The sequence below is a fragment of the Lynx rufus genome, unplaced genomic scaffold, assembly GCF_022079265.1.
Source record: "Lynx rufus isolate CCGP_SWC_20201006 ecotype Redwood Valley unplaced genomic scaffold, mLynRuf1.p SCAF_4, whole genome shotgun sequence".
NCBI lineage: Eukaryota > Metazoa > Chordata > Mammalia > Carnivora > Felidae > Lynx > Lynx rufus.
Genome location: NW_025814856.1, coordinates 112,555,637 through 112,574,018, shown reverse-complemented (window position 1 = coordinate 112,574,018; position 18,382 = coordinate 112,555,637). Strand labels below are relative to the sequence as shown.

The window sequence follows — 18,382 nt, the reverse complement described above, 5'->3', positions numbered from 1 at the left end:
AAACATGGGAAATATGGAAGGAAATATATGAAAATAAAACAAAGAAGATAATAATATATCAAAGTAAGGGGTAACAAAAAATAGATATATGTAATATATTTAAATACACAGTAGTAGGTCCTTTTTCTAACAATTTACTTTATATTTAAAGAAGGGTCTCTGGGAAGAGCATATAGTTGTGTCTTGTTTTTTGTCCAATTTGGGAATCCCTGCTTTTTAAATGGAGTGTATAGAACATTCACATTTAGTGTGTTTACTGATATGGTTGAAATATTACTAGTTGTTTTATATTTGTTCCATCTACTTGTTCTTCCTGTCTCTCTTTTCTTATCTTCTTTTGGATTAACTGAAAAAAAGTTTATGTGTGATTCCATTTTATCGTCACTATTTGCTTTTCATGTGAACTCTTTCTTTATTGATTGCTCTATGGATTACATCATACACATTTAATTTATTATGGTCTACCATTAAATATCATACTACTTCATATATATTGAAAGACTCTTAAAACAATATAGTTCCAATTACTTCCTCCCATCCTTTCTATTTTTGTCATATATTTCACATTTTTGAGCAAAAAAATCAAGTATATAATAAAGACCATGATTTAAAGTTCTTTTTTTCTTTTTAATTCATTCTCTCTTAAGACCTATAAGAGAGCAATCTATCATTCCACAATCTGTACTTCTTTATTGAAGTTTAATTATCACACAGTGTTATATTAGTGTCAGGTGTATAATGATTCAACGATTCTATACATTACTCGGTGCTCATCAAGATAAATATACTCTTGATCCTCTTTACCTATTTCATCCCTTCCCATACCCACCTCCTCCTCTGATATCCACAAGTTTGTTCTCTGTATTTAAGAGTTTGATATTTTGTTTGTCTCCTTTTTTCTTGGTTTACTCATTTGTTTCTTAAATTTCACATGAGTGAAATCATATGGTGTTTGTCCTCTCTGTCTGATTTATTTCACTTAACAACATACCCTCTAGGTCCATCCTTGTTATTGAAAATATCAAGATCTCACCTGTGTTTTTGGGCTGAGTAATATTCCATTGTAAATACATACCACATCTTCTTTATCCATTCATCTATCAGTCGACACTCAGATAGCTTCCATATCTTGGGTACTGTAAATAATGCTTCAATAAACACAGGAGTGCATATATCTTTTTGAATCAGTGTTCTCGTTTTCTTTGGGTAAATACCCAATAGTGGAATTCGATTATGTGGTAATTCACTTGTACATGTTATAATTTTTAAATATTTTATTATTTTTCTTTTAGTTGTCAGTAATATATCAAGGATTTTTTAAATATGTATTTCCAGTGATCTTTAGTCCTATACAAAGATATAAATTTTAACCTGCTATAATATTTTGCCTGACAAATTACCTGTAACTTTTCTTACAGCACAGGTCTGCTGACAATGAGTTCTCTCTGGTTTGTCTGGAACAGTCTTTATTTTTCTTTAATTTTTGGAAGGTATTTTGCTGCATATAATTCTAGAGTAGAAATTTTTTGTTTGTTTTTTCTTTCAGTTAAGATGTTACTCTAGTGTCTCCTCACCTGCGAAGTTCATGACAAAAATTCTGCTGTCATATTTATACTTGTTCCATGTGTGTACTGTCTTTTTTCCTCTGCCTACCTGTAAACTGTCTCTTCATTACTTCTTTATCAGATATTTGGATATGATACGATTGTGTGGTTTTCTCCATATATCTTCTTGGAGTTCACTGAGTTTTTGGATCTATGGTTTTATAGTTTTCAACAAATTTGGAAGATTTTTTACCATTATTTCTTTTAGTATCATTTTTATTCCGCTACCTCTTCCTCCTGAATCTTCAATAACACATGTTAGAATACTTAATGTCCCACAGTTCAATTTTCCACTACTTTTTTAAAGATTTTTTTTTCTTTGGACTTTGGTTTGTATGTTTTTCACTGCTGTATGTTCAGGCTGAAAGAACTTTTCTGCAATGTTGAACCTGGTATTCATTAAGGCATTTGGTTGTATTTTTCATTTCAAATGTTACATTTTTCATCTCTAGAAATTCATCTGAGTCTTTTCTATATATGTTTCTCTCTTATTAATATTCATTTTTCTTTACCTTCTTGAACATATAATAGCTGTTTTTCCATCTTTTTCTGCAAATTCTGTCATCTGGGTCATTTCTGGGTCTTTTCCTACTGATTGACTCATAGTTCTCATGGGCCAAATTTCCCAGCTTATCTGCATGCCTAGTAATTTTTAACATGATTCCAGGCAGTATGAATTCTATTTGTTGTATTACTTTAAATATTTTTTGAGAGAGAGAGAGAGAGAGACAGAGAGAGACAGAGTGTGACCAGGGGAGGAGAAGACAGAGAGAGGGAGACACAGAATCAGAAGCAGACTCTGAGCTGTCAGCACAGAGCCCAACACAGGCTCGAACCCACAAACCGTGAGATCACGACCTGAGACAAAGTTGGACACTTAACCAACTGAGCCACCCAGGCGCACCAAATATTGTTTGATTTTAACTTAGGGATGCAGCTAATTTCAACGGAATCATTTTATACTTTGAGACCTGCTTTTTATCTTTTAAGAACAATTTCAGAAAAGCCTCTAATTGAGTATAATTTTGTTTTGCCACTAGGCTAATACACTTCTGAGGATTCCACCCAATGCCCTATATATTAGAAAATATTTCCACTTTGGCTGGTGGCAATGTAGATTATTTCGAGCCTCATGTGAGCTCCAGAGATTGCCTTGTCTACTCCTTCCTGTTGGTTACTTAGTTTCGTGTATTTTCCTCACATGTATGTGCACCGCAGGGCTCAGCTAAAACCTCAAAAGGATACCATGCAGATATTTGGAATTCTGTGTATGTGTTGCTCCCTCATATTGCTATTTTGCTCCACAAATTCTAGGTGACCTGGTCTCTCCAAACTCTCTCTCACCAACTTCACAAGGCTTCTAAGTATTGTTGAGATTTCTCTTAACTACACCACCTCCTGGAAACTTAAGGCCATGAGTTGAGGCAGTTATGAGATTCACATACTTTGCTCTCCTTCTCTTAAGGATCAATATTCTGTGCTACCTTTTGGCCACTTCCTGAAAATGAAATGTTCCACTTATTTTGTTTGGATTTACAGTTGTTTAATGTGAGAGAGTAAATTTGATCCCACTATTCCATCAGAGTGAAAAAAGGAAGTCTATACTGTTTCTTTTTCTGTGTAAGTTATTGAATGTTTTAAACAAGAGAACCTTCTAATAAAAAGAATAAAAGGTACAGCATAGGGAATATAGACAATGGTACTGTAATAATTTTGTATGGTGACAGGTGGTAGCTACACATGTGAGCATAAATAGTATAACATATAAACTTGTTGAATTACTGAGTTGCACACCTAAAACTAATGTAACATTGTGTCAACTGTATTTCAATATTTTTAAAGTATAACATTAAATTTTAATTCTTTTATTTCTATTCTAAGTTCTTCTCAATATACAAATTTTCAAATAAGATATGCTAGAAAATAAGTGTATTTTTTTTTTAATTTTTTTTTTCAACGTTTATTTATTTTTGGGACAGAGAGAGACAGAGCATGAACGGGGGAGGGGCAGAGAGAGAGGGAGACACAGAATCAGAAGCAGGCTCCAGGCTCTGAGCCATCAGCCCAGAGCCTGACGCGGGGCTCGAACTCACGGACCGCGAGATCGTGACCTGGCTGAAGTCGGACGCTTAACCGACTGCGCCACCCAGGCGCCCCGAAAATAAGTGTATTTTGAAGCTTATTGTCATTGTATATTTAAATCATGTCTGAATATGTAATCAAATTGCTACATAAGATTGATTTTCTTTTAGAGTCAAAAGTGTTAAGTTCAATTGTATTTTCCATTTCCAGTAAATATTGGGTTGCTAAATTCTAAAGACATTTTCAATGATTTCCTTTTCCTAAAAAGCAAGCAGAATCAGAAATAATGCCAACTTTTAAAAAAGAACTCCTCCTTGTAGAATTACATTTCAAAAATTCTGTGGACTCTTCAAAGTTTTCATCTTTGCTTTTTCATTAATTATAGGACTAAAAGTAGAACAGCCATAGCGTTGGGTCTCTCTATTGTTGGTTCTTCATAAGTAAGGGATAAAAGAATTTTTCATTCATCTCGGGGCTTAGAAGGAAAGAAGTTAAATGTTATCAAACATCATAGCTGAAAAGGAGATGTCTTTGTGAAGATAGGTTTATTGCCAAATAAAACTATGTATCTGCTTGGGCTTCTCAGTCAATCTCCACTGAAAATACGGAGACACTGAAAATACAATTTCCAGTTTCTCTCAACTGAATATAAAACAGAAGCTACTTGTGGTATCCTATTCAAAAGAGGATCATCTAATCATCCTTGCTTATTTCACCATGTTTGTTTGTTTTCATTTTTGAGGCTTTTTTTAAAGCAAGAATGAAAGATTGTCTTTGTCCAGAAAACTGGAATGAATCCACTGAGTCATCCAAAAAATTGAAAAAAGGAATTGAACTGAGGTAGACCCAAAATGATTGATCCCTGGATTTTAAATCCCCACAGCTCAATCTAGGTCAGCTAAGCCTCAATCTTTCATTTACAGAGTAAGTGCTTTTGAAACACATGTACTAAGAAAAGATTGTTTGGCAAAGAGTGCCGTGTTCAGTGGTTGGGTAATATGCTATAATGACATTTTGATTGTGTACTACACAAAACTGTTATGTCGTTATGAAAACACTAGGCAACATTTGTCAAATCTAAGAGAAGGAGAAATTTCAAAGTTGCACCTAAAATTAGTGCAGTGTGAAATTTAAAATACTTTCGTTTTTACTCCCAGACCAGATCTTGAAAGTGGTTAGAGTGACTCTTCCAAGATTTTGGATTAAATTAGAGGGCACAAACAATTTTTTTTCTTCCTCTTTAAATGACAGGAAAGGGAAACAACTTCTCAATTAGGACAGACCTTAGATATTGCCTATGGAGAATGGTCACAAAACTGTTAGCTGCTACTCCCAGTTATTGTCAAGTCCTCTGATATGAGTCTTAACTAAAATTATAAGAGACCCATGGCATTTAAGCAATTGACATCTCCAATTTAAAATATTGTAAAAAAAAAAAAAGCAAAAGAAAATAAAAGAATAAAGAAAACATGAAAAATACAATTTCAAAAAATTTCAAAATGCTATGAAACTAAAGTATATTTTTCTGAGTTACAATTTGAATCAAGTGGACTTAGAGGCTGGTGTAGTAGTGAGCCTTGGTGTCCACCCAAAGTATCTATACATCACTTTAATGTTCTGATTTCATGGTTTCATTTATCTCCCTTCCCCAATGTTTTTAATAAGTCTCGTGAAATGAATAAAGCATTGTCTCTACAGAAAATCCCCCAAAATATCAAGAGCTAGCCTTGTTGATAGAAACAAAAAGAAAACGGAGTGGTCTAAAAAAGTAAGAGTTCCTTAGCCAGTAAACAGAAGTTATAGATAAATTAGAATAAACAATTCAAATGTGATGGTTGTATGAATAAGTTCACCACACACTATGTGCATTAAGTACAAAAAAGAAAAAAAAAGAAAATATAACTAAGGAAACTACTTTAGCAATTACTTCTTACAGTACAAGAAGTGATCATTAAATGAGATAAAACTTTAAAAGAAAACTTGTGGTGTGAGGTTACACATAGGCCACACATAATTCTAAATGGAAATGTAATTGAGGAAAAAGCCAGAAGCCTATATAAGTACCCCATAAAGTAACAGGTGGCATAAGGCTTGTTTGTTTTAGAGATGTAAAGAATTAGAGGCTGTTCCTTAAAGTCAAGATTAGCTGATATAGAAATAAAATGCTTTTGCTCACATGAATCTCTCCAGTGCTTAACCCATGAACTATCAACACCAACCAGAGTTACTATTTTAATTATGCACATTCAGGTAAGTCCGTGGTTAATGTTTCCTTAGAAATGGTGTAGTGTGGAGTGTATTTTATTGGCATTTATTGTAAAAGCATTTATAAAGGACTTCAGTGGTTTATTTATACTATCATTACACATCTGGGGAGGTTCCTCACATTTTTCAGTTTTATGTCACTGATTTTTTATGGAGGTAATTATAAGGTAGAGTGATATTTTCAGATTTTTATTTACTAAAGATGATGGGATAAATTTTGTAGAAATAGCTAGGTTTTATGGCACACTTAAGGTGTAAAAACAATTGTTAAATAAAATTGGTGATTAAGATTTGAATATTTGTAGCTATGTTACACATTATGTATTCAAGTGCTAGACTTCATATTTAGAATTTTAAAAATGTGTATCAAGATTTCATTTCTACAATTAAATTCACAGTTTTGAAGGAATATAATAACAACCAAAATAAAGACAATTCCATTCAAATATGATGTTTTACATAAAGTTGGCAGAAAAACTGCTATCTCAGTCTCAATATCTAAGATGGATTAACACCTAGACAGCCATCCAGCATGATGTTAAATAAGAGCTTGTTGATGAACATCAGTTATAGAACACATGTAGCCCAGATGTCAACTGGCGTCTGCTTATGACTTAAGATCTCAACTAGATTATTTGACTGCTCATTCATTCCATGTCCTTTAGATGAGTAATACCTTCCCAAACCTCTGGTCTTTCTGAGCAGCTGCTTCCACTGAATGAACTCAGTTTTGGATTATCTGAATATTCAGAGTGCTCTGTACCTGCCTACAATGCTTCAACCCAGATGGAGAATCCAGAACATTCTGTAATTTCTAACAAGTCAAAACAAAAGCTACTCATTCAAAATATGGGTCTGTCCTGTAAACTTTCCTGAAGATAATGAAGCAGTTTGCCTCCAGGGAGGGAAGATTTTCTGTTACAACCATGTAGATGACTTCAAAGAGAAAATTAGACACAAACTTTTTTTAAAGGCTCCATCTGCCTATTTCTCAGAAATCACCCCATTAAATGCATGTCTCTTTTCCCATCCATAGGAAATTGGGAGATTTGGGAAGAGTTCAGCAGAGTGATTCTGACTTGGGCTGTGGTTTCAAGTAGACAGTAACTAGGGCTGCAACAGGTGGGGACTGGCTATACATTTCTCTCTTCATGTAGTCTCAGGGTTTCCCCATGTGACCTCTCCACACAGGCCAGTTTGTACTTCCTCACAGCATGGCAGCCTCTGAGAAACTGAACTGCTTACATAGTAGCTCAGGCTTTCACAGCGAACATTCAAGACATCAAGGCAGAACCTGCACTGCCTTTTAAGGCCAGTCTCAGAAGTCACAGAGGGTCACTTCCATGTAGTCACAAGTCCATCTAAGCTCAAGATCAAGTAAAAGACTCCCTTCTCAAAATCACATATAAAATCAGAGCATGGGATAGGACATACTGTGGCCATGTTTAGAAAACACAAATCTGCCACATATGTTTAATTATTTATCCTCAATTCTTACCCAGTTCTTTTTAACATACAGTATGAAAAGTAACAGTTACATATAAATGCATTAATCTAACGTTTTCTTACTATTATGAGTACTGTTCTTTCAGTCACTAATGGAATGTTTAAAGATCTGTAAAACAAACAAAAATGCATGTATTTTACAAAATTAATAGTATCATTAACCTGTCTACAGGGTAAGACTATTTCAGCTGCTACAGCTTTAATTAAAAGCATGTCAATGCCACTAAGTGTATAGAATCTAGAATTAGATTCTATTAGAAGAGGATAATGGTCTAAATCCCCCTGTAAACTCTGTGCCCTGAGGAAGGTGTTTAAACTTTCTGGCCCTTTTGGTTTCAGCCTCAATAAAATGTTTTTTTAAATAAATTTATAATGTTTTCTCTTTCCCTGACTGCATATAGGTATCATTATATCTTTTATAGATGATCCAATAAAGCTCTAAGAGATAAAGTATCTGTCCAAAATTGAAAATCACTGTCAAAGTTAAGACCAAAACTGAGTTCTAAGTTCACTACTCTCAACCATGCAACCTACTTGATCAATACAACAAAATACCAACAGGTGAATGCATTATTATATCTAGAATAAAATTAGAGTGGCTACAAAATTGAACGCAATTTTCCATCTGCTTTATTGATAAAGTCACTAATTACTACATTTCAACCATACTGAAAATACAGTCAACTCAGGCCAATTTTTCTCATCTGAATTTGCCAAGATTTGTGTCTAAAGAATGCCAGCAGACACATCTGTCTTTGTATATGCCAAACTAGACTGACACAATCCACCCTATTGTATTTTGGGCACACTCCAATGGCTGCTCTACCTGTACATTTAATCTGTTCATACCCATAGTCTGAGAGTAATGCACATTTGTTTACAGAGTGTACTAATTGCAGTTATTATGTTAACATATTTAGATGATGATGTACTAATACACAATGTAAAAATATGCTCAAATGCCAAAAAGGTAACAAGTTTGCATGCATCTGGCAACTTCTGATACATTGGCTTTCTTAAATCAAGAATGAGAAGGGAAATCCTTTGGATATGATTTAACAATTGCATTGCACACTATTTCTTTCCTTCTTATTTAAAAAAAAAAAAAAGTTTGTTTATTGGTTTTTTAGTGCCAGGTGTTTATTTTCCCCACACAGTGAGATTGCTCACATATACAACACACACAGGCGCTGGCACCATGGGAGAGAAGAGCACCCCTGGCCTCTCTGGGGAGAACAGGACTTTCTCTCAGCTCTTTGTCTCATGGCACAAGATGGGGGAGGAGAAGGGCTTCTCTCTCCTACCCTCACTGGGGACTGAGGAGACCCATGAACAAATTCCACACCTTCCACCTCTCAGCCAAGGAGGAGCCACCTTGGTGACATGTTTAGTTCCAAACATGACAGTAGGTGGAAAAGGGACTGGCCTGGTCCCAACCATTATAGGGTAAGATGTAAATGATAAGGAAGGGGTATAGTTTGGCCACGAAGGGGGCAGGTGACACCATCAAAAGCATGTGCGGGGTGGAGATGTGTGGGAGGTAGGAGCACAGTCACTGGGCTTCTGAGCTACTTATTCCCTGGCTTATCAGGAAAAGGAGGGGAGATGGATGGGCTTATTGTTTGGCATTGATGATATCCACAAACTTGGGCTTGAGGAAAGCCCCACCCACGAGGAAGCCATCCACATCAGGCTGGCTTGCTAGCTCCTTGCAGGTTGCCCCAGTCACAGAACCTCCATAGATGCTACGGGTACTCTGAGCCACTGCGTCACAGACATTAGACGTCAGCCATCCCTGGAGCTTTTCTTGTACTTCCTGAGCTTGTTGGGGCGTTGCAGTCTTGCCAATACCAATGACACATACAGGCTCATAGGCTCCAGTCAGTCCTTCACATTATCTGTGATGATCTTGGTTTGCTCAAAAACGACCTTCTCAGTGATGTCAGCTTCCCTCTCATCTAGTTTCTCCCCCATGCAGGGGTTTACTCCAAGTCCCTCTGCCAGGGCAGGGGCCACTTTCTGTCCAATCAGCTCATCTGACTTCCCAAAGACACACCTTCTTCCCAGTGCCCCGGGACTACCCACGTGGCTCCACAGTCTTTGATCATGGCAGGGCTGATCTCCCCAGTAAAGGCTGCGTTAGGCACTTTGTAGCAGTTCTGCACAGCCACAGCAATCTTGGGATCTAGCTTCTGTCGGACAAAGTCGATTAGGCAGTTGGGCGGGGGGGGTGCACAAACCACTTCGATGTCATGTCAGCCAGCACCATGGTCGTGTTCGGAGTGGTGATGAGTTCCTCCAGGTTCTTCTTCCGCCCATACATCTTCCTGTCCCCCTCCACACGCTCCCCTCCCCACGAAGAACTTCCTCCAGGGCACCGTGGCGCTGGAGTTGACACATGGAAGGTGTATCACCCTAAAAAATAACTTTTGAGATCTATCACCTATGCACTTCATTCCAAGGGCAGAGCTATGTATATTAAAGCTCTTTCTTGAAACAAAATTTGCATGGACTATTCCATGTAATTATGAAATTCTTAATTATACTGAGAATTTTCTAGGAAGAAAAAAAGTAGCTATCAACACTAACCCGGAGAAAAACAGAAAACTTGAATAGACCATCAACCATGGAGAAATTTGCAAAAAGTATTGACCAATCATTTTTACAAAAGACTGCAAAGACAGATAGTTTTACTAGTGACCTCTTCAGAAATGCAAGAAACCTTTCATGTTTTGTCATAAAATTCTCTTAGGCTTTCTCAGTATATAAGCATACCTTCAAATATTAAATTGGATTTTCCTTTTTAAAAAAGGTAGTCTAGGGGCGCCTGGGTGGCGCAGTCGGTTAAGCGTCCGACTTCAGCCAGGTCACGATCTCGCGTTCCGTGAGTTCGAGTCCCGCGTCAGGCTCTGGGCTGATGGCTCAGAGCCTGGAGCCTGTTTCCGATTCTGTGTCTCCCTCTCTCTCTGCCCCTCGCCCGTTCATGCTCTGTCTCTCTCTCTGTCCCAAAAATAAATAAACGTTGAAAAAAAAAATTTAAAAAAGGTAGTCTAGATAATCATTAAAAATAGGGTTACTGGAGTCAGACCTGTTTTTGCATGCCAGCTCTACCATGTATAAGATGTGTAACTTTGGTCAATTTAATTGACCTCTCCAAGTCACAGTCTCTTCATCAGCAAAATTAGAATAATAGCAATAATGGATTTCTAATAGCACCTGACGTATGGTAAATGTCATTAGATATCAAATAATATTATTGCTCATAACAATACTCATAAACATAATTATTGCTTTATTGGATATTCTGAACAATTCTAAAAGACACAGAATGGAAATAAAAGGTATAAGTAGAAAAGATTAAGTGACTATTATTATTAACCAGTGCACAATTTACATAACTGGAATTCCAAGAGAACTGCAAATTTCTTCAAATTATCATAGATTAGAAAAGTAGTCAGGTATAAGACAAATAAATAAAAACAATAGCTTTCCTTAATAAGTCAGAATAATTATTATAAAAGTATTTCATTTGTGGGGTACCTGGGTGGCTCAGTTGGTTAAGACTCTGACTCTTGATTTCAGCTCAGTCATGATCTCATTGTTTGTGAGTATGAGCCCCCCATGGGGCTCTGCACAGAGCCTGCTTGGGATTCTCTCTCTCTCCCTCTCTCTCCCTCTCTCTCCCTCTACCTCTCTCTCTCTCTCTCTTTCTCTTTCTCTCTCTCTCCTTCTCTCTCCCTCTCTCTCCCTCTACCTACCTCTCTCTCCCTCTCTTTTTCCCTCCCTCTCTGCCCTGCCTCTGCTCATGCACTCTCTCTCTTTTTCAAAAAATAAACAAACATTAAAAAATATATTTCACTTGTATATGCAGCAAAATTTTCCTGGAAGAATAAATGGAAGAATATATATACAACAAATTTGGAAAGAAGAAGAAAGGGAAATTGATAAAGTTGTCATGAGAACTGACAGAAACCAATATGTCAGAAAATCTTTGTCTGGAAATACACACATTCAAACACACTTATGAGTTTAATATATGACAAAGAAAACATTGTAAATCAATAGTGAAAGGATAGAACACCAATACTTGTTAGGAAAGCTATTTGGGAAATAATCGAGTTAGGTCTTCATCTATGTAATGACCACATGCCTACTGGTTGTGTCTGCAGCTCAAAATATTACCCCTTCCCCGGTAACTACCCTTCCCCTGATTCTTTGATAACGAATTTGATCCAGAGAATGGACTCTTAAAAGCCAGGGTTCATCCAATGTGACCTCATTTCAGGGCAACATTAAGCACCATATCCAAACTAGAAAAACAGGGCCATTTTAGTGGAATTTGGACTGGAAGTGAAGATTTAGTCTTTCTCTGTATTGTTGGATGGTTCCCGCTGGGACAAGGAAGTAGAGAAAACAAATGGGAAGGATGAGGAAATGGAATGAGGGCATAGGCCAGAGATGAAAAAGAATGGAATCCCAACAGCATGCCCATCCCGGTTCCCTGTCTCTCCCCAAAGTGTGACTGCATCCCAAACATGGTTCCGTGAAACATCCCTGTATTCATTAGAAGCAACCTAACCTTTGAAAGCTTCACAATTCTTGTGACTTTCATCCAAACTATTCCTAAATAAAATTACTTTATCTACCAAAATAAATCCCAAATGAAATACACACTAAATTTTAAAATGAAGCATAAGGCAACTATAAAAGTGTTCATCTTTAGAAGGTAAAGAACATTCTAAACGTAAAAGATCCATAACAACAAAAAAAAACTACATACTTAGTATTTCATACATATGTAGCATTAGTATGATTACAATCAAATAGTGAAAACATCTGCAACATATATGGCACAAATATACAAATGATTTATTAATATTTTCATGTAAAAAGCGCTTTGAAATATGAAGAAATATACTAACACCCTAAATTAAAAGCAGGCAAATCAGAGAACAGACAAATCACAGGAGAAATATAAAAGATCATTAAACACGTGAAAAATATTCTAGAAGTGAAAAGGAATGTTTTCACACTTAAAATGCATATTACTTGTGTCAATATTGATACACAGAAATAAGTACTCCATGGCTCACAGTGCTGTCAGAAAGTAAATCGCAAGATGTATTAAAGACCTTCACATATGAAGCCAGTGTACTAAATCATAAATCAGCACGTCTGCTTACAAGGGCAGAAACCCAACTCAAAACGCTGTCATGAGAAAACGGATGGATTGGCTCACATAGGTAAAAATCCCAGCAGTGCTCATATGGAATCCCCCTGCTCAAACATGCATTATGAATCTCTTTCCATGTCCAGTCTGCTTTCAACTGTTATGGCTTTTCTTTTTTTTTTTTTTCCTGAGGCAGGCCTTCCCTCAAGGTGAAAGATGGCAACCTGCCCTTGAGACTCCATGTTGTGCTGCCTCACTAAGCTGGCAGAAAGAGGACCTGAACTTCCCAATAGTTTACTGTAAAATCCCAAGATTACACCTCACTATATTTTACTGGCATGACTTGGGCCACATGCTCCCCCTGTGAAACAATCACTTTGATGAGGAAACAGGTTCAACTTCTTGGGACAAGGGCTGGATATGGGATTCACCCTGTGTGAATCAGGGCTTGACTGGCAGGGATAGAGATTAGGAAAGGTAGTTTACAAAGGAAAATCCAGATGCTATTTCTAAGAGAAGCAAGATGGATGTTGTAGACACATGATAACAGATGTCAATACATACCCCATACATACAATTTTAACTTCTACTAATCTAGTCTAAAAACATAATGAGAAAGAAAGAGAAGACTGTGTTAGGCATTTTTAAATAACAGCTGTATTTCTTATAGTAGAAAAATGAAAACTATAGTAGAAAAATGACTACATAAATTACAGTATAAGTATGTTATCATACAAAAGAGATAAAGTTACATACAGCTATCACATCTAATAGGGAGGGAAGGAAGGAACGCCGAGGGTTTTGAGACATTTGGGCTTAAGATAGATATTTTGGAGCAATTCGTATATAAACCCAAGACATGAAGACAAGACCATACAATAGATGTATTATTTAAATATATAACTCTATCTAGTTTTATAAAAAATACATTTTTTTATTTTATTTACTTTATGTACTTTATTTATTTACTTTATGTATGTATTGATTTTATGTAAAGTATAATGTAGACAGTGCAACCATGGGGCAAACACAATAGTATAAAAAAGTAGAATAAAAATCTATATACAGAATATAATACCAGTTTTGTACATATTTGTATTTTCCCAGGGGAAGAAAAACTGAAAGGAAACAGACCATAATGACAATCTAGTGTGGTAGAATTTGGGGAATTTTCTATAGACACACATACTAGCTTTTATCAGGTAAAAACTCTGTTAAACAGTTACAAAATGCCAAAACTTGTTAGCTAATTATTTAGGTGCTCAGTACCTACTGTGCCTAGGCAGCCTGAAGTCATTAAATGCCTACATGCTAGTTAACCTCTGTACTACCTAAACCTGAGCATTGCTTGAAGACTTTGAACTTTAGTATCTACATCAGCAAAAGTGGGAATAAATTACATCTGCTTCGCAAACTTCACATATTATTATGAAAAGCAAACAGCATAAGTCAAAGCACTTTTTAAATTATAAAGTGCTAAAAATACTGATAGCTACTAGTGCCTGATACATACAAGGCACTTAAATGTAAATTCTCTGCCCACTTTTCTTCTTATACCCTACCTATTCCCTCATTTGTAAAATGTGCATGGCATAAATAGTCAGAGAGGAGAGTTGAATCCCCCCTTCCTTCCAGTTTTCATTTTTCCATGAAAGCCAAATCTCTTTCACAGAGCAAGGCAGCAGATTATGCAGTACAAAGAGCCAAACCAGTAGCTTCACAGATCCAGTGCTTACTACCTGGGGCAAGCTGGGCAGGTGTGACAGCACACAGTACTGCTCCACCTGTGGCTCAGAAGGTAGTTAGGCATACATAAAGGACCAGTGGGACTTTAGAGCCTTCAACATACCTCTTTCCAACTGGCTCCCCTAAGAAAATTGGGAAACTTAAACACAATGGATTTCATATGGAGTCATAGTGAGCGTATACACTACCTGCACACATTGCCAAATATTCAAGTTTAACTCAGTAAGAAGTGGGCCAAGGAATGATAAAAGAAACTACTTGAGAAAGCCATAGGACCTTCTAAATTTCAAAACTGTGACATTCCCTCTTTTGTCATAAAATTCAGCCTATCCCTATGACTCTGCCCCACTCCTGACCACCTAAATTCGGCCCCTCCCTTTTTCTGCAGCCTCTAGGGAAGTATATGCAGAATGCAAGTTCACCAGCGCCCACACTTCCCTTGCTCTGGCCTTGACCCTGTGGCAATTCTTCAAGACTTAAGACAAGAGCCTGTTTCTTTACCCAAATTACTACAGCCTGCTTAAAATGTTGGGCAGCTGAGAATGTAGCCTGTCCCCACAGGGTAGGAATGTATTAACCACCCTATAAAAGTTATTTTTAAAGTTTTATTTAAGGAACAGCAGCTGGAGAATAAAGAAAAGAAAGGCAAAACACAATTCCTTCATACCCAGGCTGCAATCCCTCCTACACCAATCTCCCATGGTTCTCTGTGGGAATTGCATCCATGAAAATGCTTTAAGCCTGACCTCCAAAACTGGAAATCAGAGAATCTAAAAATAAAACAAACAGGAAATGCAAAACAACCCTGTTTGATCAGACCCTTGTGGGTGCCTTGCTTAATTATATTAGGTAAGTTTGACAACAGACTTGGAATTCTTTCATTGGATTTGGAGGGAATTACCAAAAAATTAAAAAGATATTAAAATACTCTCATATATAATGAGCTCACTGCCATTTGGAAATTGTTTCTAATCAACAAGCTGTAGATGTTGACAATGAATATTTTCCAGGAGTTCATATCCTATCGATGAGAGAATAATCATTTGAGTAAAAGGGAAAAGAAATTTTTTTTTTTAACGTTTATTTATTTTTGAGACAGAGAGAGACAAAACATGAACGGGGGAGGGTCAGAAGAGAGGGAGACACAGAATCTGAAACAGGCTCCAGGCTCTGAGCTGTCAGCACAGAGCCTGACACGGGGCTCGAACTCACGGACCGCGAGATCATGACCTGAGCCGAAGTCGGCCGCTTAACCGACTGAGCCACCCAGGCGCCCCAAAGGGAAAAGAAATTTAGCAAACTACAAAGCCATGAAATAAATAAATACTAATGCAGACTATATTTCATTAATCTCTAAATTGTGATAAAAATAATTCTGCCTCTCATTGCCTTTTTACTAATACTGCATTTGCAATATATGGTTGCTGTATTTGTTTGTTTAAAAAAAAATGCACTGCCAGTTTGCAATTCACCTCAATAACAATAAGATTTATTGAAAGCACCTACTGTGCGTAAAAGACAGTTTCTACCTCAAGGAACTTACACAATCACAGAAGGAAAATATATATGTGCACACAGGAAAATAAATACACAAGATGGAAAGTGCTATGAGCTGAGAATGGGAAAAAAATCACATCCAATCAAGGGTTCCAGAAAAGGTCCACTGGAGATCACTGTGAAGAATGGGTAGAATTCTAACAGAATAGGAGAGAATAGTATAAGCAAGGGCAACAGTAGGAAAGGAGTGTGCATGTCTAGAAAACAATAAGTAATCTCTCAGCAGCATGAGACAGTGAACAAAGATTTCAGAGGAAAATGGGCTCCCAGCCTGATTCTACACTTGCTAGCTGTTTGACCTCTGGCAAGTTGCATAACTTCTCTAAGTCTCTGTTTCCTCCTATTTAAAAGTGAGCTACCAGCATGTGTGCCTTGTGAGGAAGACCATGCATGTGAAACACTTATCATTTGAACATATAGCGAATACTCAAAAAATGTTTAAAACAAATAAGAAAAGAGATGGAAGGAGGGAGAGTGGGAAGAAAGGAAGAAGAGTAGGAAAGAGATAAAGAGGAAGGAGGGAAAGAAGGAACGCCGAGGGTTTTGAGACATTTGGGCTTAAGATAGATACTTTGGAGCAATTCGTATATAAACCCAAGACATGAAGACAAATGTCACAAACTAAACAAGGCAGAGGACAGAAGTACAGGGATACTTACCTTTTGTGGGTGGAAAGACAAAATGACATATGAGGTCACCATGCAATGGAATAAGGATAGAACAAAGGTCCAGATTTTGGTTCTACCAAAGTCTGTGTAACTTTGAAAAAATTGCTAGAACTTTTTGAGTGGAAAAATATCTTCCCCACAGAATTGTCCTGAAGAATGAAAGAGATAGGATGTATATAAAAATCACATAACACCATGCCTTGTACATAGCTAACCATCTATAACTATTAGACCCCTCCTCACTTTCTTACTTGCCTCCCTTACAGAAAGGAAAAAGAACAACAAATTTAAAGAAAAAAAAAAAACTGAAATAAGGGCATGACAGTGGCTCTAATGGAATAGAAGAGGAGAGAGAATAAGAAATGCTGTGAGGGTTATTGCATAGGCTTACCATTTATCCTAAGATTTCAGTTTCAGTAGAGGGTTTAGGTGGGAAAAATAGATTATAAATTGAAAACATTAAATCGGTGGTAAGGTCCATTTAGTGTGTTCCTACCTCTTGTCAGGGTATTAAAACAAAGATTTAAAAATAGTTTAACATGCATGGAAGTTAAGGTTAAGTGAATCCTATTAAATTTATTTAGGTATTTATTTTTATGGAATGGATAAAATGAAACCAAAAAGAAAATAGAAAGAAGAGGTGCAGGATGAAGGCAAAATAAAAGGCATGTTTCATGGTGGCAAATTGAATCTAGTACATTGTTAGTCTTCAGAAGGAGATACATCTCTTGAGTCACAGGTGTTGTGTTTGGTGGAGACACAAATTTCTTTTTTTGTTGTCGTTAATGTTTGTTTATTTCAAGGAAGAGAGAATGACAGGGGATGAGCAACGGAGGGGCAGAGAGAGAGGGAGACACAGAATCCAAAGCAGGCTCCAGGCTCTGAGCTGTCAGCACAGAGCCCAATGCAGGCTTCGAATCCACGAGCTGTGAGATCATGACCTGGGCCGAAGTTGGACACTCAACCAACTGAGCCACCCAGGCACCCTGAGACACACAAATTTCTTGAGAGGGAGAGGATGACAGCTAAGAAAGGTCATACTAAAAGTGTCCACCTTCTGAGTAGGATTCCAGGAGTGACTCTTATGAATGCTTGATACCCAGGAAGTAGGATGTTATCAATAGCTAAGAGTCCCCAAGTACTAGTGAAAGGCCTGTGAAAATGACAGATTATGGGGTGTTAACAAAACACATGGAGACAGAACAAAGGTGATAGACCAAAAGGATTCTGAGTTGGTGGAATGACGTCTTAAAATATCCATGGGAAAAGATGATTTAGAGTTCAAAGACTGGATCTAAGAGTTTTCAATTTTGGTTGGGCCCTCCCTTGCTGGAGGGGTGAGAGCATTAACACAATTGAAAGATCTACAGTTGATGGTGACATTCTTCTCAGCTGAGGCCTCAGGGAGATGCTAACATCAAGTGATTGGAGAGAATACCAACTAACAAACTGGATATAGGGTGAAAGAGATGGCCCAAACTGAGGATACCAAAAGCAAATAGTGAATGCAAAGGAATGAGCCAGCATTCAGCAAGCCAGTGAAGTAAAACCCTAATGGGTAAGAAGCATTCCTGGGGACACGCTTGGAGGAAGAGTCAGTTGCACCACAGCAGGAAGGGAGGCCTACCAAAGAGGCAAAGTAGACTCAACAAAAACTTTTCTATGCTCTAAAGGGGCTGAAGTGGAATGAAGGAAAAGGGTTCAGGTAGGCAAAAAACTGTAAGATCAGAATGCTAGAAAGCTCACTGATAGACTTTATGAAGTCTCCAAAGATGGTAACTGAT

At 37.2% G+C, this 18,382-nt stretch overlaps 1 pseudogene; it reads right to left on the bottom strand.

Moving 5' to 3' along the window:
- Nucleotides 1–9,072: 9,072 nt before the first annotated feature.
- LOC124523432 (triosephosphate isomerase-like) overlaps nt 9,073–18,382 on the bottom strand; it is a 56,464-nt pseudogene continuing 47,154 nt past the window's right edge.